The sequence below is a fragment of the Podarcis raffonei genome, chromosome 5, assembly GCF_027172205.1.
Source record: "Podarcis raffonei isolate rPodRaf1 chromosome 5, rPodRaf1.pri, whole genome shotgun sequence".
Taxonomy (NCBI): Eukaryota; Metazoa; Chordata; class Lepidosauria; order Squamata; family Lacertidae; genus Podarcis; species Podarcis raffonei.
This window is the reverse complement of record NC_070606.1, coordinates 38,500,860-38,523,596: the sequence shown is the minus strand read 5'-3', so window position 1 is coordinate 38,523,596 and position 22,737 is coordinate 38,500,860. Positions and strand designations below refer to the sequence as shown.

The 22,737-nt window shown below is 41.0% G+C and overlaps 1 protein-coding gene across 3 annotated transcripts in view; it reads left to right on the top strand.

Annotated features, from left to right (window-relative positions):
- The window catches only part of PLCE1 (phospholipase C epsilon 1), a 115,890-nt gene that overhangs the window by 27,028 nt on the left and 66,125 nt on the right, over positions 1 to 22,737 (top strand). The gene's annotated exons all lie outside the window — the stretch shown is intronic.

Here is a 22,737-nt window from a genome sequence, read left to right as displayed (position 1 = left end):
ACCAGTGAGGGCGGTGAAGGTCCTGTGTGAGTGTCTGGAGGCGGTTGGAGGATGGATGGCGGCTAACAGATTGAGGTTGAATCCTGACAAGACAGAAGTACTGTTTTTGGGGGACAGGAGGCGGGCAGGTGTGGAGGATTCCCTGGTCCTGAATGGGGTAACTGTGCCCCTGAAGGACCAGGTGCGCAGCCTGGGAGTCATTTTGGACTCACAGCTGTCCATGGAGGCACAGGTCAAATCTGTGTCCAGGGCAGCTGTTTACCAGCTCCATCTGGTACATAGGCTGAGACCCTATCTGCCTGCGGACTGTCTCGCCAGAGTGGTGCATGCTCTGGTTATCTCCCGCTTGGATTACTGCAATGCGCTCTACGTGGGGCTACCTTTGAAGGTGACTCGGAAACTACAACTAATCCAGAATGCAGCAGCTAGACTGGTGACTGGGGGCGGCTGCCGAGACCATATAACACCGGTCTTGAAAGACCTACATTGGCTCCCAGTACGTTTCCGAGCACAATTCAAAGTGTTGGTGCTGACCTTTAAAGCCCTAAACGGCCTCGGTCCAGTATACCTGAAGGAGCGTCTCCACCCCCATCATTCTGCCCGGACGCTGAGGTCCAGCACCGAGGGCCTTCTGGCGGTTCCCTCATTGCGAGAAGCAAAGCTACAGGGAACCAGGCAGAGGGCCTTCTCGGTAGTGGCGCCCGCCCTGTGGAACGCCCTTCCAGCAGATGTCAAAGAGATAAACAACTACCTGACATTCAGAAGACATCTTAAGGCAGCCCTGTTCAGGGAAGTTTTTAACGTGTGATATTTTACTGTATTTTTGGTTTTTATGGAAGCCGCCCAGAGTGGCTGGGGAGGCCCAGCCAGATGGGCGGGGTATAAATAATAAATTATTATTATTATTATTATTATTATTATTATTATTATTATTATTATCTTTTGCATATTAAAAATGGTGAGTTATATTAAAAATATTCCTGAGAGATAGTTGTGTTGTTGTTTGCTGCAAGTGACTTAACACAGCACGAAATATGTGAGACAAGTACACTTGATTCTGTTATTACAGATATAATCAGTAATCTTTTTGGCTAAAAAAATGAGGTGCTAGTACTCATATCTTGATAAAAGTGATATGGGTGCCATATCAGCACAAACTGGTTGTCACAGGCAGCGATCAATCAATCAATCAATCAATCAATAAATAGGTGACAATACTCTTTGCTGGTGAGTACTGTAACCAAAAAAAAGTGCACTGGGCATAAGAGCTCATTTTTTTCATTATTAATTATTATTATTATTATTATTACTTGTAGCTTCTGAAAAGAAGCTAGAGTTGGGCTGTTGCCTAATCCTCCAGTTCTCTACACTGAATTGCATTTCCGTTTCTACATGCTCTTTGCCTGGTTATTTGAGGAAACAACTTCTACTAGGATGTAACTAGCAGGCCAAAAGAGAATAGTGACATTTTCTTAGGATCCCATAGTGACACAAACACTTGTCCAGATTTAACAAAAGTGGCTTAAATTATAAAACTAAGTTTGAGATAATATAAAAATACTTAACAATGAACATATACTATACGTATGTTACACATGTATTTCCTTCTCTCTGTGTGGATACCTAAATATTCTCACTAAAGGTTATGAACCAATATTCAAATACCTCTTCAGCTTAGGGGATTTTTATTAGTATTTTGAAAATAGCTGACTGCAGTTGCGGCTGCAGTACTGGAATCCTCAGTTATAATTTTTTTAATTTCCTTTAGCCATGTACACTTTTTATGATTTTTGTTCTCAGTCTTGGGTTGTTGAAATTTGAATTTCTGGCCAGCAGGTGGAGACTGAATAAAACTTTCAGCATTTATTTTGTAGCTGGCTTTATTCTGAGCAAGGGAAGCAAACCTCAAACAACCCGAGTGTTTTCAAATATATGATAATGAAAATAAAACAGTATTGTTTAATCCCACCACCAGAAATGCACTTTTGCCCAGGTTTCTGGCAATGGCAACACCGTCATCACTCCCATACACACTCACCCAGCTTCCCAGTCTAGCCTCACTGGCTGCAGTTAATTAATGATTTCAGCCCGAGATCTTTCGTAGGCCTTGGCTTAAAGGTAAAGGTAAAGGGACCCCTGACCATTAGGTCCAGTTGTGACCGACTCTGGGATTGTGGCGCTCATCTCGCTTTATTGGCCGAGGGAGCCAGCATACAGCTTCCGGATCATGTGGCCAGCATGACTAAGCCACTTCTGGCAAACTAGAGCAGCGCACGGAAACACCCTTTACCTTCCCGCCGGAGCGGTACCTATTTATCTACTTGTACTTTGAGGTGCTTTTGAACTGCTAGGTTGGCAGGAGCAGGGACCGAGCAACGGGAGCTCACCCCATCACGGGGATTTGAACCACCGGCCTTCTGATCGGCAAGTCCTAGGCTCTGTGGTTTAACCCACAATGCCACTAAGCGTTGAACATTCTGTATTCAATGCATGGTAGGGCTGCCATTTCCCAGACATTACAGGGATTTCAAAGGCAGAATTGACATCCAGCCCGGGGGGGGGGGGGTTCCGAAATGTGACACTTTGTCCTAGATCTTAAAATCGAAAAACTGTGGGAGTTTTTGTAAAAACAACAACAACTGGTTTTTACTTTTTGAAATACAGTGGTACCTTGGTTCACGAACTTCATCCGTTCTGGAAGTCCGTTTGACTCCTGAAACCATTCAAAAACCAAGGTGCGGCTTCCAATTGGCTGCAGGAGCTTCCTGTACTCAAGCAGAAGCTACGTTGGATGTTTGGCCTCCGAAAAACATTCACAAACCGAACACTTATTTCCAGGTTTGTGGCGTTTGGGAGTCGATTTGTTCGTCAATTAAGCTGTTTGAGAATCCAGGTTCCACCAGCCCTAAGATATGGCTCCAGCTTTCTATGCATCTGCAAGTTTCTTTAAACCACTTCAAATCTTTCTGAGGCTGGAGAGAGGGAAAGCACGCAGTGTAGTTTTACAAGTGTTTCTAAACCGTCAATACTTTATTTATTTGCTGCAATATTAGTCTCATATTTTTTTAATGCCAAAGCCTGCTCAAGGCAGTCTGAATAATAAATGATAAAATGGCACAATACAGCCAAAACACAGTTTTAAAAATCTCAACAATAGTAGCAGCAATACTAAAACAGCGCTGTAAAACACAACAGCAGATGGAACAACAGCAGCCTTGCTGTCTCTGCTGCTTCTGCTCTTAGTTTGCTCTAACTTTCAGCAGTCAATCTCATCATGAAAATTATTTGGGTAACTTTTTGTCTTTTGAATGAAAACCTTTCACATTTGTTTTACCTGCATCTTGTTGAATGGGGATCTTAATTTTATAAACATTTGATATTTCCCAGATAGTGATTGGGCATCAGACTTTATAAGGTGTTTGTTTGCTTGCTTGCTTGCTAAATGTGTTACATTTTGCAGAAAATATTTTTTTAATGTTCCATCCGTATGTTTCTTTCACTCTGGTGGCAAGATTTCATTTGTATCCGGTGTTGATGGGAAAGACACAGAGTAATTGGGTACAGTGGCTTCAAGAGATAAAATAATCAATTAGGAGAGTAGAAACCAAGAGAAGCAGAGGGCTCCAAATCATGGTTTGGAGGACTGTCTGATCTAAGCCAGTAGTTTCCCATGAGAGAGGGTTCATGACCTTTGCTTTGCAGTTGAAATAGCAATACCCTTGAAGGATACACCAGTTAGAATCAAAGTGGTTTACGGCAATAAAACCGTTAAAAAAAATTAAAACTACGCACTGATTAACCATTGTTTATTGGTTAATTGTTTTCATAGGCCGGGTGAAATAGAAAAGTTTTCAGCAAGCATTAAAAAGTTGGCACAGAAGGTGCCTGTTGAATCTCTCTTGGCAGAGTATTCTACAGGACCAAGGCTTGGTTTCTTGTTGTTGTCAAATGAGCCTCACCAACTCAAGCAGCAACAAATGATATTCCTGCAGAGGATCTCAGTGATCAAGCTGGGATATATGGGCTTAGCTTGCAGAGAAGATACATAGCACAAACCAAGGACAGCCTTACGCTGGGAATTCACTTTTACCAACGAACAACTGCACCTGCAACAGCCTGCTACATATTCTGCAGAGTTCAAGATTAACCCTTTGGTTACCACCTTAAATAAAGGAGGGAACTGGAGTGCATGTAGGGGGTGGGAGAAGGTAGGAACTTAAAGCACTGGGGTTGAGGGCCACGTTCTCTGGTGGGCAGTCTTCAGGGGGGCTGCATGGACTGGGCTACAGGAGCAAGTGGCTCGCAATATAGATATGGCTCAGTAGGCTATATTCCAATTAAGTCAAAGGTTGCTATACCTACCCATATCTCTCCATCCTAAATCCCAAAAATGAGGCATTATTACAGCACAGTGTCATATACAGCAGGGAAACGTCCTCAAGGAGGACCTGGGGCTGAAGATTGGAGTCATTGATTTTTGTTCATTCTGTCCAGCAGAACTCACCACAACCAACACCATATCACAAACTGTGTATGAATATCTCCTTGGGAGAAACACAGCCCTGGATCCCCCTTGGACACACAGAAATAGGTGCACAGCTCTTCGGATTCTGGCTCCTGTATTTAATTAGGATGATAGGCAGGTTCATTGAAAGAATAGCGTGTTCAGAGCCGTATCTTTAGGGACTAGATGATCTTGAGTACAAGTCACGAGGTTACTCCCACAGCAAACATCAAATTTCATAATGTCTAAATAGCCTGTTACTATCCTCCTGCCCAAGCTGCAAGTTTGCAAAGAAGAAAGGGAATGTCATTGTTTATATGCCAGGAAAGCACTTAAACTGTGTTTGAACAAACCTGATATACTTTTGGTTTCACTAGGGCTGCCAAGAACAGATTGGCTGTATTGTAAGGTGGATCATAGCATATTAAAGGAGCTTAAGAGACTAAAGCAGTCCTCGTGCTAGATGGTATCAGGGTTACTTCCACCAGGGCAAAACTGTGGCATCGTAGGCCAGTTTCCTTATTACCAGTCTTTAAAGGCTGCAGTTATGGTAGTTTGCCCATATGTGAAGCATTTAAACCATATCATGCTAGATTTTGAAGGTAAACGTTTTAAACCATAATGCACCAACTCAGTTCACATGACAGAAATGACATTGGAAACAGCCTTGGGCTTGCACACTGTCCTTCCTGTGTGCTCAGAGTAGTTACTTCCTAGGTTTTTTTGGCAAACCATAGTTTGTTGTTACACCAGAACCAGAAACTATTGTTTGTGTCCGCCTTGTTAAGCTTGTTTGTGCACCAGCATTAAATCCTGGCCATTGTCACTGATAGTTGGGTCTCCTTCTGCCTTTAATGCAGAGATGGGGGACTTTCCCCCCCTTCTGGGCAACATTCCAGAGCTCACAAGCCAGAGGCAAAAGTAACCAAAGTGGCAAATACAAATTTTACCTTTGTGCAAGTTGTCTGCTTTCAGCATACACTCACACACCCGTCTTTATCCTTCAGCTAGCCTGATAAAAACACTCAAGAATAGTATGTATGCTAGTCTGATTAAGGTTGTGGTTGAGGTTTGTGTGTGGCTTGGGAGAGGCCTTAGAGTCAGATAGAGAGGCCTGGAGGGCTGACATTCCCCAGACTTGCTCTAGTGCTTATGTGAGCTGAAGAATTATGGATAGGAACTGGAAATCTGGCAAAGCAAAGCAAATTAAACTTCTTAAACTTCCAGTTCCTTTACTTTTAGATGTGGCAGTATGCAAGTGAACCAGAAAGCAGATAGGTAAGGTGAGAATTTGGTCTGTGCCAGACTGACAAGAAGTCTTTATTGGACTAGGCAGAATCCTTGTGTCACCTGATTGCCTCAAATCTACAAACCGTTGCATAGAATGAAGCAAGCTAGCAGTTCCACCCTCTGGAAAGCATGGGCGTAGCTAGGATTTATTTTAAGGGGGGCAGGCATTGTATTAGGGGGGCAGAACCTAGTTATTTGTGATGCAGTTGGTCAGTTAAGTATTTTTATTTATTTACTTGATTGGGGGGGGGCAGCTTCTCCCCGCCCCGGCTACACTCATGCTGGTAAGCTACCAGCAGTAGCAGATAGTATGGCATGTCACCACCTCTCACCTGACAGTCCTGCAGTCAGGCACATCACTGCTGCTTACTGGGGAGCAGAGGGGAAAGGTGGTAGCAAGCTCAGCATGGTACAAATGCCCTGGCAGAGCCAATCCAGCACTGTGCCAACATCAACACTGATTGATGCCACAGAAACAAAGGTTACTAGAGTACCACTGTTGGGAGTGCTAAAATGAGACCTCTTGTGCCTTACATCTCCAGGATGCTTGTTTATTTATTTAGCAAGATTTATACACTGCTTAATCAAAATAACAAGAATCTATGAGCTGCTTACAAAACTGAGGCAAAAAAAGAGCCTTTCCAAGACCGTCATTGTTTTTCAGCCTGAGTCATTCTTCTGACTGCTCATAAAATGAACTCTCTTTATTCATCTGCCAAGGCCAAAATAACCTACATCCAGAAGGAAGTGTCCAGCTGGTTAGATGGAAAATATAAGTGGTGTAGTAAAACTTTTAAGTTAGGAATGCCAGCAAGAATCTTCATACCCTTACTTCAACTTTTTTTTACCATGTCCTTATCTCAGAATACTATGTATTCATGAATTCCTTGAATATTTTAGGCTTAAAATGGTTTTTGGAAAGTGGCAGGGAGTTACAATAACAAAAATATTGCTTCCATCCTTTCTTATAATTAGTGTCTTTGGTGCTGGAGATGGGAATGGAGTAAAAACTCTTAGTTGCTGGAATTATGGTTCAGAGTTCCCCACTTCATTTTCTTAATGTAACTCCCTGTCAATGGTATTTGCCTTAACCCCCCACTCACCCAAAACAAGCAAACAACTCTGCCCAGTTGCCTTTTAAAGTATTAATGTAAGAAGCTGAAGGCTTTTCAGGACTGCAGGAATAGGACAAGAATCCTGAGAGAGACTTTCCTTGCTTCCCCTCCCCTTCATGTGAAAGCTATCAGACTTAACAGGGCCATCTAGGCCCTGCTTCTAAGCCACCTGCGCCCCTGATTGGCTCTCCCACAGCTGCAGTAATTTTGTTGCTCTAGAGCTGGTGTGTTGCCGATCGTGTCTCCTCTGCCTCATATTGTTGCTGAGAGAACATAAAAAGTGGGCTGCAAAGGGTAGGTTGTTGTTGTTGTTGTGCTAGTTGCATGATGAATAATTCCTCCCTCATACTGTGGTACCTTGGTTCTCAAACGCCTTGGTACTCAAACAACTTGAAACCCAAACACTGCAATACCCGGAAGTAAGTGTTCTGGTCTGCGAACTTTTTTTGGAAGCCGAACGTGCTCTGTTTTGAGTGTTACGCTTCTAATTTGAGTGCCATACCTCTGTTTTGAGTGTGACGCTGAGGTCTGTCTGTTTTTGCTATTTATTTTGTGTTTTTGTGGCTCTTTTTTCTGTGTGACTGTGTGGATGCAGTACATTGTTTATTGCTTTCATTTTATGGATCAGTGGTCTCGTTAGATAGTAAAATTCATGTTAAATTGCTGTTTTAGGGGTTGTTTTTAAAAGTCTGAAACGGATTGATCCATTTTGCATTACTTTCTATGGGAAAGCGCGTCTGGGTTTTGGAACGCTTTGGTTTTGGAACAGACTTCTGGAATGGATTAAGTTTGAGAACCAAGGTACCACTGTATATTTGGGGCATAGGGAAAATTGCTTAATATGCATGTTACCTATCTAAAAACATATTTGCTTGCCCCTGGAAAACTTCACACCTCACCTTGTTCAGCTTCCAGCACAGGGCGGGTGCTATTGACAGTATACATAAATCAATAGAAATCACTAGCACATTTCTCCACTAAAATAGGCTATCAACATTAGCGGCTTAAAACACAGTGCTTCATTTTTTGTATTTGCATGCTTCTGTACACACCATAGAAGGGAACAGGATGTCTTCACCTGTGTAGTTTCCCTGTGCCTGTAGCCTCTCCAACTCGTATTAATGAAGCTGTCGTCTGCGCATGTGCCACAGCTGCCTCAAGTGTGCACACCTCAGCTTAACTGCAAAATGAGTGTGGCTTGTTTTTGAAACCAAGTGGAAGTTCTTTTGAGGGAAAATGCATCTATCAGCAGTATTTCTGATAGTAGTTAATGCCATGTGCTTCAAACACCAGGGTTGGGGAGTGCATTGGAGCCAGAGTAAATGGTAATGTGTACACAGCCATAGATTATTCCGCCCCTTGTCACCAAAAAGTACTTCTCTAGGTTTGGATACAATACCACTGCAAAGTTGCCTGGACGTCATTTCCATCTTTCCATTGGGCACATGGTTGCATAGAAGCAGTCTGGGAAGTAAGGTAAAGGAACCCCTGACCATTAGGTCCAGTCGTGGCCGACTCGGGGGTTGCAGCACTCATCTCGCTTTATTGGCCAAGGGAGCCGGCATACAGCTTCCGGGTCATGTGGTCAGCATGACTAAGCCACTTCTGGCAAACCAGAGCAGTGCACGGAAACACTGGTTACCTTCCCGCTGGAGTGGTACTACCTATATATCTACTTGCACTTTGATGCTCCTTTGAACTGCTAGGTTGGCAGGAACAGGGACCGAGCAATGGAAGCTCACCCCGTCGCGGCAATCCGAACCGCCGACCTTCTGATTGGCAAGTCCTAGGCTCTGTGGTTTAACCCACAGTGCTCTGTGGTTTAACCCACAGTGCCACCTGCGTCCCTGGGAAGTAAAAGGTAAATGTAAAGGTACCCCTGCCCGTACGGGCCAGTCTTGACAGACTCTAGGGTTGTGCGCTCATCTTACTCTGGAGGCCGGGAGCCAGCGCTGTCCGCAGACACTTCCGGGTCACGTGGCCAGCATGACGAAGCTACTCTGGCGAGCCAGAGCTGCACACGGAAACGCCGTTTACCTTCCCGCTAGTAAGCGGTCCCTATTTATCTACTTGCACCCAGGGGTGCTTTCGAACTGCTAGGTTGGCAGGCGCTGGGGCCGAGCAACCGGAGCGCACCCCGCCGCGGGGATTTGAACCGCTGACCATGCGATCGGCAAGTCCTAGGCGCTGAGGTTTTACCCACAGCGCCACCCGCGTCCCTGGGAAGTACCAATGGTCAAAAAGTGGCTAATACCATGAAAGTCTCTTCTCAGTTTCTTGTTAGTTTGTACAGAGCCTTAAAACCTGGAGTACCATGTCCAGTTCTGGGCACCACATATTGACAAGCTAGAATATGTGTAGAAGAGGGCAACCGAGATGATAAAAGGATCTTGAAACCAAGCCTTATGAGGAATGGTTGAGGGAACTGAGCATGCTTAGCCTGGTAAAGAGGTGACTGAGAAGAGGTATGATAGCCATCTCTAAAGATCTCAAGGGTTGTCACATGGAGGTTGGAGGAACCTTGTTTTCTCCTGCTCTAGAGGCTCGGACTGGAACCAGTGGCTTCAAGTTACAAGAAAAGGAGATTCCAACTAAACATCAAGAAGAATTTTCTGACAGTAAGAGCTGTTTCAGAGTGAAACAGACTCTCACGAGAGGTGGTGGACTCTCCTTCCTTGGAGGATTTAAAGCAGAAGTTGGATGGTCTTTTGTCGTGTATGATCTAGTTGAGATTCCTGCATTGCAGGGGGTTGGACTAGATGACCCTTGGGGTCCCTTCCAACTCTACAATTCTATGATAATGGATTTTTCTTATAGATCTCAGTTCTAATTTTACTAACACATAATAGGTTTTAAAGTGTTTATTATATCCCACCTTTTTAAAAAATGGAAAAAACATATTGGTAAAATCTTGGGGCTACCAGTCATGTACTCAGATCCACACTCACTTAGCTTCAACAATGCTTCAGTATAGTTCCTCAAAGGTTTTTTTTAAGAAACCTTAGTCTCTATTAGAAGGTTTGTACTCCAATATGCCTTTGTATGTTGCGGCTCCTGACACTGTAGCCCTTCAAGTGCAGATTTATTTATTTATGTAGCAAAATTTATATACTGTGTGATTGTAGGAAAACCTCTAAGTGGTTTACAAAAGATATCCTGTATCTTTACAGACTAGCCATTTAAGAAGTGTTTGATTGCATGTTCCCAAATTTTTCATCCTTTATTTATTGCAGCTAATGGAGCACTGCAGGCCACCTTTTTTTTCTTACACTTTGGCTGCAGTCCTTTGCACATTTCCCTGAGATTTAGACCCATTGAGCTCAATGGACTTACTTCTGAGTAAACATGTATAGGGTTGCTGTATTAACTCTAAGCTTACATATGATGAATAGGGTCATTGCTAAGTAATTAAAAGACTGGGAGCATACTACTATGTCACAAATTTATATAAGATTTGCCTCTACTAATGTATATGTATAGATGCTTCTGGCAAATTAAGGTGGCGGCTGGGTGGGATCTCAATAGCATGGTGCTTTGCAGTGCTCCCAGCTGCCCTAGAATAAACAAAGGTTTATTTAAGTTTTAAAAGGGGAGAAGGGGGCAGGAGGCCCAGGACCCACCACAAAAGAGCCAGAGCTTATTCCCACCCGGTCTACCCCCACCCTCACCCCCAAACAATGCCTGACATTTATTGGATACCATTCAAAAGGCTTATCTGTGCTGCTTTTCTCTGTAACTCTACTTGGTTTCTTTTGATACAAGCAGCAGTTATTACTCATGCATATCAGTCTCTCTCTTAGTCATCCCACTGTAACTGCAAGGTCAGTTTTAATGAAGTAGCTTCATATTGCTAAATATTTTGGAACAGGGCTGCAGTCTAGATTTCTCTCATGGGGTAAAAAAAAGTGACGTTGGTTGAAGAAGCAAAGGAAGATAACATCATAAAGGTGAACTTGTGCAATTCTTGTGTCCTCTGAATTATGGACTGATGAGTGAGGTTGTTCGTATCTCTCTGCCTAAACAGAAACCCTGAACTTGCAGTGTTGTGTGTTGAGCAGAGTCCCACTTCCCTTTCTGACCTGCCCAAATTCATGTCCATCTGGCTGTTAAACCAGAAGGTTGGTGGTTCAAGTCCACCCAGGGGAGGCTGTGGGCAGGATTCCTGAATTGCGGGGGGTTGGACTAGATGACCCCCTGGGTCCCATCCTTCTTACAATTCTATGATTCTAGGCTGTCATAGGCCTTAGAGGGTCACTGCCTATTGCCACGATTCTTCACATTGCTTGTGCTGAGGAAGTTTGTCTTCAGAAGTAGGCAGAAGTGTCACTATATTTTTAGGATTTGGGGAACTTGGGTATTGGGGATAGCCTCCGCTGTTTTATTTTAAACCATTACTTCCCCTGAGGACACCTAAAAACATATTAGGTATAGGTCTTGTAAACAATTACTAATTAAAATAACCCAATGAGATCAAGTATTAAGTCTCTTGAGAAGATTGTGCTTTGCAGGAATTCATGCTATACTATAATTATATCTGAATTGGCATTTTCAGTTTTATTTTTAAAAAATTATTCAATTTGCAAAAATTAAAATAGCACCAGATATGCCAGGTCCAGAAATGTCTCAGCAAGTGATACGATCCAGATTTTCTTTCTCTGTGTGGCTCTTACAGGTTTGTTTGTGGGTTGTTTTTTTAAAACGGGACTGTTGAGAAACTAGGAACTGAAGAGGTGAAGGAGCAGCATGTGAAATTCAGCAAAAGGATTAGATTTGGCACTACACATTAGTTTCTGTACAGGCTGTTAGACATAGCCTCTTGAGACGAGAGGAGACTGTCATCCTGTATAGCTGAATACAGTTGGCTTGTTTGGGCTGCTTGGCGTGTGTGTGTTTGCTCTTGCATTCCATATCCAATGTAGCTTTTGCTTCAAGTGGATGTGATTTGGTTCAGCAGGCTGTGGATACTTAGACTGCAGAAGGTATGGTTCATTCATTGTAACCAAAGGTTTTGTTTCATAGTACAAATTACAGAACTGCCTTTAAACAGCAGAAGAGTATGTTTTTCTAAGACCTTTTGCAGTAATAAGCAGGATGCTGTTTTCATTGAAACATGCTTTGTGTTTATATCAAGATTTATTAATGTGTGCAAAAGTAATAAATGGGTCTTTCTTAAACAAGGTTCTTCCTTTCTAACTAATTGCTAAACTCTGTACACAGAAATGCTTTTATTGTTTCCTAGTTCATTGCTGGCCTTAAAGCCAGTTTGTGTTTGAGTTTATATTATCTTTATGTCGTTTGTTGCCAATTTTAAATATGTTTGCTGCAAGTATCTGGTTACTGGTTCTCATTCTGGCTGTATAATCATAGTACAATTGCAGAATTAAACTTCTTGTATTAGAAACCTTTTTAATGAGGCATGGTTCTAAAATGCTAGCAATTCGAACAACCAATCTATTCATTAAAATTTAATATTAAATAAGCTGCATGTAATAATAGACTTGTGTTTACTTGGAGGATGAAATGGATTTCTGCTGTGAGTCTAACATGATAGCTGAAAATCTGTGTATTATTTTGAGGTTTCATACTGCAGTTGTATTGAAACATTTTTACAGAATCAGATTTAGATTACTTTTGAGAGATTTTGTTCATGTTTGCCTCATCAAACATTTGTGTATTCCATATAAAATGTCTAGGTACTTTCTGTTATATATATATGATAGAAATCCTAATAAAGTTATTTGCTTACTTTATGTTGCATGCTGTTGTAGTTAAAATAGCTCAGTTTGATTTTTTTTAATGGTTATGTCAGTGTACTTTACTGGAACTTACAATATGTACTGTATTTTAGGAATTTAAGCAATCAAGACTACATGACTAACATAGTAACTTACCCATTCTGATAAATTGAACTGTTTACTATCTTAAACATTATGGCAGTTCTGAAAAATTACAGTAACTGTGACAAGTTGTCCTATTCTAAGTAGCGAAAGCAAAGTTCTTACACTGTGACTCAAACTTGAATGACAGCTTTACTGAATCTGCTCCCTTCAGAGTTGTTAGAAAACTAAGCCTCAATGCATTAATGACTTAATTGGAAGGTTTGATAGTATACTCTCTCTCTATCCCTGTTCTCTATCATACAAGCATGAAGGCAAGTGTATCCCTAAAGGAGCATTTTGCTATATTTCTACATTTATTTTTATCACTTTATACAATTAAAAATATATATATTTTTACTATTACATTGCAAAGGATTGCCAGAATCTGTAACTTAACTTGTATTGTTGAAGATGTACATGGAAGAGACTGTTTACGCTGCTATGGTTTCACAGACTGATATTTATGATATGAATTAAGAACAGGTAAACTTACTGAAAAATATCCTAAACTGGTAGTAAATATACTGGTAGTAATATAATATTTCTGTACTTTTTCATCAGTGACTATTTTACGTTGCCTCAAAAGGAGGAGGGGGGAATCTTAGAGATGGTGATAAGGAGCTAATACATAGTATGGGCGTTTCTAAACATCTGCCTTTATTGTGTTTTTTTGTGTTCTGTAAACTATTTGGCTGTTACAGCACTAGACTGAATGAGACCCATTCTTCACACAGAGGCTTGAGGGCCCCTAATTGGTGGGATTCTGTCAGTTTTCCTCACTCCCCAGTACTTGGGACTGTATGGATCTTTATACGTTAAGAAGGAGGGTCAGAGATGAACTGTACTGTTTTAGTATCGGGCATAAGCTGTTGCTCTAGTAAGAGAAGAAAAGGCAGAGACAGAGGATTAGTGTCAGCACCCAGCATTAATACTGAATTTCTCCTCCTCCTCTGTAAATGTTGATTTCATACACTCACCCTAACAGTCCTCTTCAACTATCAAATCTGATATATTGTTGGGGTGATTAATATGTACTGCTTCAGACTGCAGGTTCAAGTGATTGATTGATTGATTGATTGACTGATTGATTAAATAAATACTCTTTCATGCAAACACATCTGCACCTGGAGAACTAGTATGTCAGGAGAAAAGCTTCTCTCTGACATGCTCGTTTTCTGTATGCAATTGACTCTGTAAAAGATCCAGTCATGTGAGCTCCCAATCTGAAATTGTACAGCTGAGACGCAGATTTACCACCTTCGTACAAATAACCAAACATGCTTGAAATGCTTAGTTTTCTTTTGTGCTTTTGTCCATTTGAAATGAGGAAAGTAAAAAAAGAAATTGCCTCTGATTGGAAGTCCAAGATTAGCAAATATTGGTGATCTGTCGGCTTAAACACTGGGAGTTGTCTCTCTGGGGACTATAGGAGGTGGTGTCCATGTGGTGTCCTATGTGATGGGAAATAGTAAGAAGTGCCAACATTAGGGGAACAGTTAAAGCACTCAACAGCAATTTGGGGTTTATTTTGTGGTTCATTGTGCTCCTCGGTCTCCAGCACTCAGAAAAACAATTTGCCTTGTCTACTTGGGTTGCGCAGATAATATTTGGCAGCAGTATATAAATATTTGGCAGTAATATATAAAGCAGGGTGCCAAACTCAAATGTGTTGGAGGACTGAATTGTGTGCCCAGTGGAGGCACAAGGGGCAACACCCAGAATCTCTAACTGAATCACCAGTTTTGATTCCCTACATCATTCGAATTCAGTTTGCAACCCGTCTACATCTTGCTTGCCAACATTCTTTTAGCATGCGGGTGGGGGGACACTGGTGGCCCCCTCCAGAGGTTGCTGGACTATGATTCCCACCATCCTAGACTGTTGGCCACGCTGGCTGGGGCCAGATGTAAATTCAAAAATGTACGGAGTGCTACTGGATCCCTGTCACTGTTTTAGCAGCAGCGCTATCCCACTTTCCTGCTCCTTCCTTCTGCCCACCATCTGAGACTGCCTTAGACATTCTTTGCCTTGCCCTTAAAAATCTACTCACATGTTAAAACAGAGGTCACTAACATAGTTATCAGCTACAGCTCTCATCAGCCCCAGCCAGTATGGCCTGTGATCAGGATGGATGGGTCTTGTAGCCCACAACATGCAGAAGACACCACCTTAGCTAACACAGCAATAAAGCAACTGGCATTTCCCATCCTGCTAATTTAAATAGAAGAAGCTGATGCTAAAGCATTCAGTGGCCATCCTTGATAGATCATCTCCTTTTCCCTACTAAGTACCGGTATGTTGGCTTTATAGTCTTGCAAATGTTTTAGGGACAATTTATGTGGGTGTAGTGGTAGATTGTGGTGAGCTGTAGTTCTGGGTCTGTGCAAGCCACCAGACTTCGTTTGCTCATTCAGATGTATAATATAAGGCAGTCAACCAGTTTTTATCACGTAATTAATTCTAAAGAAGGCTTAAACCCTTCTCTTGTATCTCATGGCAGTTCAACTCAATCACTTCATATTTTTGAGGAGTTATCATAGTAGTGGCATTTACCACTGACCATAACATTACAAATTAAAGGAGCACAACTGCCCATCAATTTTTGCAAGCAAGTTGTAATATACAAAGAATTTCAGTTGAAACTAACGCATATATAACAAAATAAATCTAATGGATGCCTGAACTGCAGTTCCTGTCTCTGTGTTAGTCTCCAGAGGATAAGAGAAGTTAATATAAAGTATTTTTGTTTTTCTGGTCCTAAGCCAAATGTTTTCAATTCAGATGTCTCGTATGACATTGAACTCCAGCAGGAAAAGACAGAAAAGCTTTATCCTAGACCTTTAATATATTACTGGCTTAAGTAGACTTTTACACAGTGACCATGTTCTCACATCATCCTAAACCATGGTTTAGTGCTACATGGAAGAGCTGAACAAGCCAGGAGCAGGACTTTGACTGAGTTTTGTTTGGCTTTTAAAGAAACCTTGTTTTCCATTAGTAAATTTCACAACAAGCCAATTTAAAATGATGGGTTATGCACCTGGCTTCTTTAACCAATATCCCTGGTTCAAACATAATGCTAAGGTAGCAGGACTCTTTAAAAAGTGAAACTAAAATCTCCCAGTTGCACTGGAAGAGGAGTGGGGAATGTGTGAACCCAATACTTTGCTCGGGCTAATCCAGACATGCCTATGTAGTACTGAACTATAGTCTGCTGTTACTTGTGAAAATGATCTTCATTTACTGACTCTTACTTGCCTGGTTTGAGTTATAGATTTATCCACTAGATGGGCAAGATTAGTTGGCTTCTTCTTCCCATTCTTCCCCTCCCCCATGCAAAATAAATTCAATCAGGGCTGATTAAACTTCACATTTTAAGGCTGCAATCTTAGATCTACTTACCTGGGAGTAAGTACCATTGAGCTCAATGGAATTTCCCCCTGAGTAGATGTATATAGGATTGTGCCCATATGTAGCTTTCCTATCTAGTACTTTTAAGTACATGCAACTGTTTCACAAATCCTTTTTACCACCTCCCAGTGTTGCAAAACTAAAAGATTATGGAAACTATCTGGCATATAAGGAAAACATACTGCAATATATATTTGTGCTAGAATTCTTTTCACAGCTTTCGGGGTAAGACAATGACTTCATTTTTCCAGTCATGTTTGTACGTTTTCAAAGTCTGCATGTGAGCCATAGAACGCTTTGAGGAGAAAGGACAGCTTTGCTTGGATTTAGTGCTCATTGAAGTTCTGACACACTTCATAGGGAGAGAATATTCTTGTTTGTGTGAGATGAGAGTTTCCAGAAAATACCTGTGTGTCATTCAGAAACAAGACTTGCTGTTTTCAAGTGTTATGAAGAATACAGGATGCTCCCAGGACAATGGATTTTATTATCTCACTTTTTTGCTTATTACACATGTAGAAACTCAACTTCTGCTCCATAAAGATTATTCCAGAATCCATTTTTGGGCAATACCTTTGTGAGCCTGACTAAAATATCACAAAATAGTGTGCATGCTTTTGAGTTCTGCAGAACTCTTTGTCAGGCTAGATGATAAGTGAAGGCTGGGGAGGAGAAAATTGTGAGTCTACATCTGATCACACACAGTCTCAATATGTAAAAAGAGGAGATGTAGCAGGCATTTAAATAGGCTGTGTTAAGTGCTATGTAGGTTTTGGGTTCCATCAAATGGCTGCTGGGAAGAAGGAACATGACATGATTCTCTGAGAACAAAAAAACAAACAAAAACCCAGCTGTTATTCGGTCTGTCTCTGTCTTCAGGTGAAACACACAGGTTCCTTCATAGGAGGAAAACAGTAATAAAAAGAAACCAGGCAGGTTTCATATTATTGCTTATTATATTATCGTATATTATATTAATATTATGGTTCCTATCTGCGTATTGGCACAGTATGAGAAAAAAACTGCTTTCCATTGTGGTGTTTATGCTGTTAGTTTTTAAGGTATTATAATGCCAAGCTACTTTTGACAACTCAGGAAGAGTTTTAATCTTTACACCTGAAAAAGGGTTTCAGTACGGTAATTGAATTTTCAGGACCATTCTGTTTCCAACCACCATAGTTCAGTCAGAACACTGAAACCTCCATTGTATAATTGTTACATAAAGGTTTTGTTCTGAGTTGTATGTATATGTGTGTGTGATTTGCAACACCTTCCTGAGTTATGGCCTGTTTATATAGAGTTACAGGCCAGCTATATCTCCAGTCTTGTTCTTCCACAAGTTATTTATGATTGTTTACCTTTTACAACTGAGATAGTTTACAGATCCAAGAATGGCTTGTCCATTGTCTTGAGTGTGTCATCTTTGAAACCTATCACTGCAGAACATTTGACAGTAAATAATTACTGTGATACTGCTGAAATTGTACGGATAAAAAATTGTTTCAAACCACCCCAATTTCTGAACTGTGTGAGGTTCCAGGGGTTCCAGACGCTCATCCGGGGTCTGTGTTTTGGGAATGAGGCACAGCGGAGACTGTGGTTTCTTTATGATGTATGGTTTCTTTGCACATATATACAACCCGATCCTATGATGGAGGAGTTCATAGCATTAAAATCCCAAGAGGGTCTAGTTTCTCCCATCACCGCAGCCTTAGATTCAACCAGAAACCAACCATTCAGCTTGCTGTCTATACCAGCCTGCAACCTTTTTCCAGTCTAGGTCACATCACAACCAACTCTGAACACTAAACTCGGGCTTTGTCCTCTAAGAGCTGGAAGAGGAGCCCCATCCATTTGCTGCCTTGCACAGAACCCCTTTTCCTTAGCTTTCTTAATAGGCCAGCACATTTCCTTTGTTTTCTTAATGGCTCGTCATCTCGGCGATTATCTCGTCAGGAAACTAGCCTGCCTTATATTATTTTTTAATATTTTTTATTGAGTTTTACAATTTTATATTCATCACAGTAACATCATCTCAAATAAAAAGAAAAATACAAATAGCCAGCTCCCCCCCCCCCCATTTTCCCTCAACTTTCTCTTCTGGTTTTTTACATATTAACTTCTGCTGCATATTTTATTATACCTTAAAATTGCATTATTTAAATTGAATATTGTTAGGTTCTTATCGTTTTAACGCATTTGTTTTCAAATTACCTCATACTTCGTTATTTTCCAATTACTATATCTTAATCTCTATGCTTATTTTGTTAACTGTAAGTGTTTACTCAAACCCTGCAAGTGAGTCCACTTCTTTACAATGTTTCTTAGGTACAACATAAATGGTTCCCAGTCTTTTAAAAAGTCTCTATTGTCCTTGTCTCTAAGTCTTTCAGTTAACTTCACCTTTTTGGCATACTCCATCAGTTTTTATTGCCATTCTTCTTTAGTTGGTATCTCGTCGTCTTTCCATTTTGGGGCTAGCAATATTCTAGCCACTGTTGCAGCATACATAAAAAGTTCCCTCTCTTCTTTTGGCAGATCTTGACCTGTAATGCCTAGCAAAAAGGCTTCTGGTCTTTTAACAAAGGTTGTCTTAAACATTCATTTCATTTCATTATAAATCATTTCCCAATGATTTTTTAATTATTTTACAATTCCACCACATATGAAAAAATGTGCCTTCTTTTTCTTTACACTTCCAACACTTACTGCAGCCAGCCTGACTTATATTCTAACACTTGCTAAATCCACAGGTTCAGTGTCTGGCATCCTGCTTAATACTCCAAACCTTAATTAAATTCTAACACTTACTGGACCCAGGAATTTGGGGGAATCTGGCACCCACAAACTTATAACAATATTTTCATTTGCAATACCTTATAAGAAAGGTTTTTTATTTTGTTTTGTTTAAAGATGAAATAAAGTTCCTTAAGAATAATGACATTCAGATTGACTTAAATGGAGCCTAACGAACTACATGTTGCATGTGAATGCATGTAGTTAAAACCATTGTCCCTCTTTTATTCCAGGAAAAGCTTTCATGGGGCCGAGCAATTTGAAGATAAGCAGCAATAGTGATAGTGGGGACTTGATGCTATTCCTTTTCCAAATCCGCTTCAATCTACTTTCTTCCTGCATGGGGTTCAAAACACATGTTTGGGAAAGGAAGGAATTTGAGGAAATGTCTTGAAGCAAGGAGAGAATGATTATTATTTTTTGCTGTTGTTTTGTTAGATAATCCCATTTGAAAGTGTGTTTATGTGGTGAAGGTGGGTTTCATTTTGTTTAAACATGTCTGCATGAAATGTGCAGTTAGATCTTTGGAGAACACTATATCCTTGTTCTATATCTTTTGCTCCCTAGCCAGATAATGTATGGAAATAATTTGTATTTTTCTCTCTGATGAAAGTAGCCCCCTTGCCCATCGTTTGCAATTCCTTCCAGAATTCTAGCATTGACTCTCATCTGGTGACTCTTATCTTTATTCTTGGCATTTATGTAGCACTTTAGATTCTTGGCTCATCGCTGACACTGCCAACCACTATTCTGTCCCAGTTCCTTATAGTTTTTCTTACAGTAACGGAGAGTGATGAGTGCATGTGTGCTGAAGTTGGCCTGGAAACATGCCAGGCAACGGTTTATTGAAATATATATAATCTCTCCTCTGAAATTCACATGGCTATATGGTTAAACACTGTCAAGTAAAATATACTTTTCTTTCTTTACTTACACTTGTCATTTTCTTTGGACATCAGGTTCCAGAAGAGCATGTGCTTCATTTACCTGTCTCTAACCTACATCTCTGCATATAATTGAGCAGAGTTCTTGTACGCTGCAGAAAACCAGACACTATTTTGAAAACAGTTGGTGAAATGCGCATTTTTGGAGACAGTTAAGTGCCCCAATGTCTCCTTCCATGCACTAGAGATTAACATTATTATTCTTTATATCATTTTTGCAGCAAGCCACTGTCGCCTCTCTCTCCAAACAAAAGGTTTCTTTGTTTTAGCAGTTAAGAAAAACTTGAATGCAGCATAAGCAACAGATATCAACTTCTTTAAAAGGTTTTGGAAAGCAACTACCGCCGTTAGAAATTATTTTTGCTAGCCAAATACTTTCAGAGAAAAGAAGACTTCTTATGCAAGTAACAGAGGTATACTAGGGATGATTGATTGAATGTAAATACAGCAAAAAGGATGGTGAGATGAAGACTGCTGCATAGTTAAATGCTGGGGCATTTTGCATACTTTCACCACTGTTTGCCATTGTGCAGCTAATAACGGGAAAGATACCATCCCCCCATGTATTTCAGATTTTTAAAAACATACTTGTCCGTTTTAAAACAGCTGCACTGCTCCTTCTTTCTGAGCATAATCTGGAGTGCTGGTGTTTTTGTTTGTTTTTTGCTCTTAGGAACCTTGGTGCCTTTTCCTGACACATATTAAGATCTTCCTCTGCCTTCTATACCCCTGAAAGTGAGGTGGAATGTGACTGGATTTAGTGCTCTCCTCTTTTTTGGGTAGTGGCACACCAGCTTTGGAATGCCCTTCCCAGGATGGTTTTCCTGGTCCTGAACGTGTTGTCTTTTCAACCCAAGCTGAACTACACACTTTTATTTCTCTGAGTCTTTTGTTTTATTGAGGTGTTTAGTTTGGTTCTGATTTTATTTCTACTGTTTTATCTTTTAAAGTGATGATTTTATGATTTGTTCTATTTTCTTTTAAAACCATATGCCACATTGAGCATACAGATTGGTTGGCATCTGTCTGTCTTGGGAGACAATGGAGTGCACCTTTGGGAGTGAAGTCAAACTGTTGGATGCTTGCAGCACCAGCTGTGGCTGTAGAGACCGATAAGGGAGAGACATTTTTTGTTGCAGCTGGGGCTGATGAAGGCGTCCAGTCCTGCTGTTGCAGATACACCATGGCATTTCCTCTCTCTGTGCTCCTCCCAGCAGTCCTTCCTCCTCATCTGAATGGGGCTGGGACAAGAGCAAGACCCAGATCAGAGGGGAGGAATTGAATACAGTCCGTGGGCTGGATCTTTCCCTCTCTCCACAGGTCATTGTGGGCTCACTATGTTGTCATGTGACCCTGTTTTCTTTTGCCCACATGGTTTCAAACTATAGTGGGAAAGGCTCAGCATTTTTCAGGCACCACCAACAAGAATGAGCCGGTTGTCATACTTGCAAAGCCAAGACCCTTTGCAAGTGCTGCTGTGGTCATCAATGCTTGCAAAGGCATGGGTTTGGAAGCACCAACAGTCACAGCACTTTGGGCCTTGTTGCAAGTCACAGAGCTTTGCAGGAGCCACCTATCAGCTGATTGGCAGGCCCTGCAACCACTGTAGGAGCTGCGTCACACCTGATGTCACAATGCTTGCAGGGATGGAGGACCAATTGCTATGGTCTACTCTTAAAGGCTGATGAATCCAGAAGGTTCCCTGAGGTCCCTGGGGGCTTTTCCTCCATGTTTAGCTGGCCATTTTGTGGAAGCTCTAGTCACAGTCAGGGATAGGCTTAGTCTGTTGGTGCAATCCTCCTGAAACGTCTTTGACCCAATTGTAAAGTCAGCTGCCTGATATTCTGGAAAGCTGATGACAACTGGACTACAGTGCAGGGAGTGGAAAGGGAATAGGGGAAACTTGTAATGAGTGCTACCAGAGACAAATAAAAAACAATTGTAGGGATTCCGTGGTGATCGTGGCAATGAAAAAGAAACGTACTTCCCTGCCAGCAGAACACTTTTGAGCAATGAAGAACTTTTTGTATAAAGGTCTAGAGATAACCAAGTGTTAAGAGTCCTCAGAGGATCACTGCGACCAGTTTTCATTGCATTTTGCAGATAAATCACTCATGTTGGCTCCAACTTGGATGCCACAGTTTTGGCAGAGTCAGAGATGAATGTAGCCAGGACATGGGTGTCGTTTGTGCAGCCTTACGATGTGGACAAGCTGCTTGGAGCCTTCAGCTTGTTCTCTTAATTCTTTTTCTTATACCTGTATGGCTGTGCTATATTGAAAAGAAGTAAGTGTAATAGAAGTGTTTAGAACTACTTTTCTTATTATTGTGATTACTTTGTATATAGTTCTAAATTATTTAAAATGTTGGAAGCCACCATGGGAAAATACTGTTGCTCTACAATTGACTTACACCCTATATATTATCTTGTAGTAATTAAGAATATGATTGATTCTGCTGGTTGATTTCTGCTCTGCAGAAAAAAGATAATCTTTAAAGGTCAGGTTGTCTCAACCTTATGTGTCACAAATGCTGTCTTCCGGCTTACTAAATAACAGTATCTAGGGGTAACTTTGCAAATACATTCTGAATTATTTATTTTATAAAGAATGAAGGGTCTTGTGGCTCCTTGAAGACTAAAAGTATATATGGTATACTGTGGGCTTTAGTGGGCCACAGCCCATTTAAACAAAATACACAATATGCTATCCTTAGTTGGCAAATCAATTCTGTCTGTCAGACAATGGAAGGAAGCAGGACTTACAGAAATTGTTGACTTTATACATTAACAAATGCACT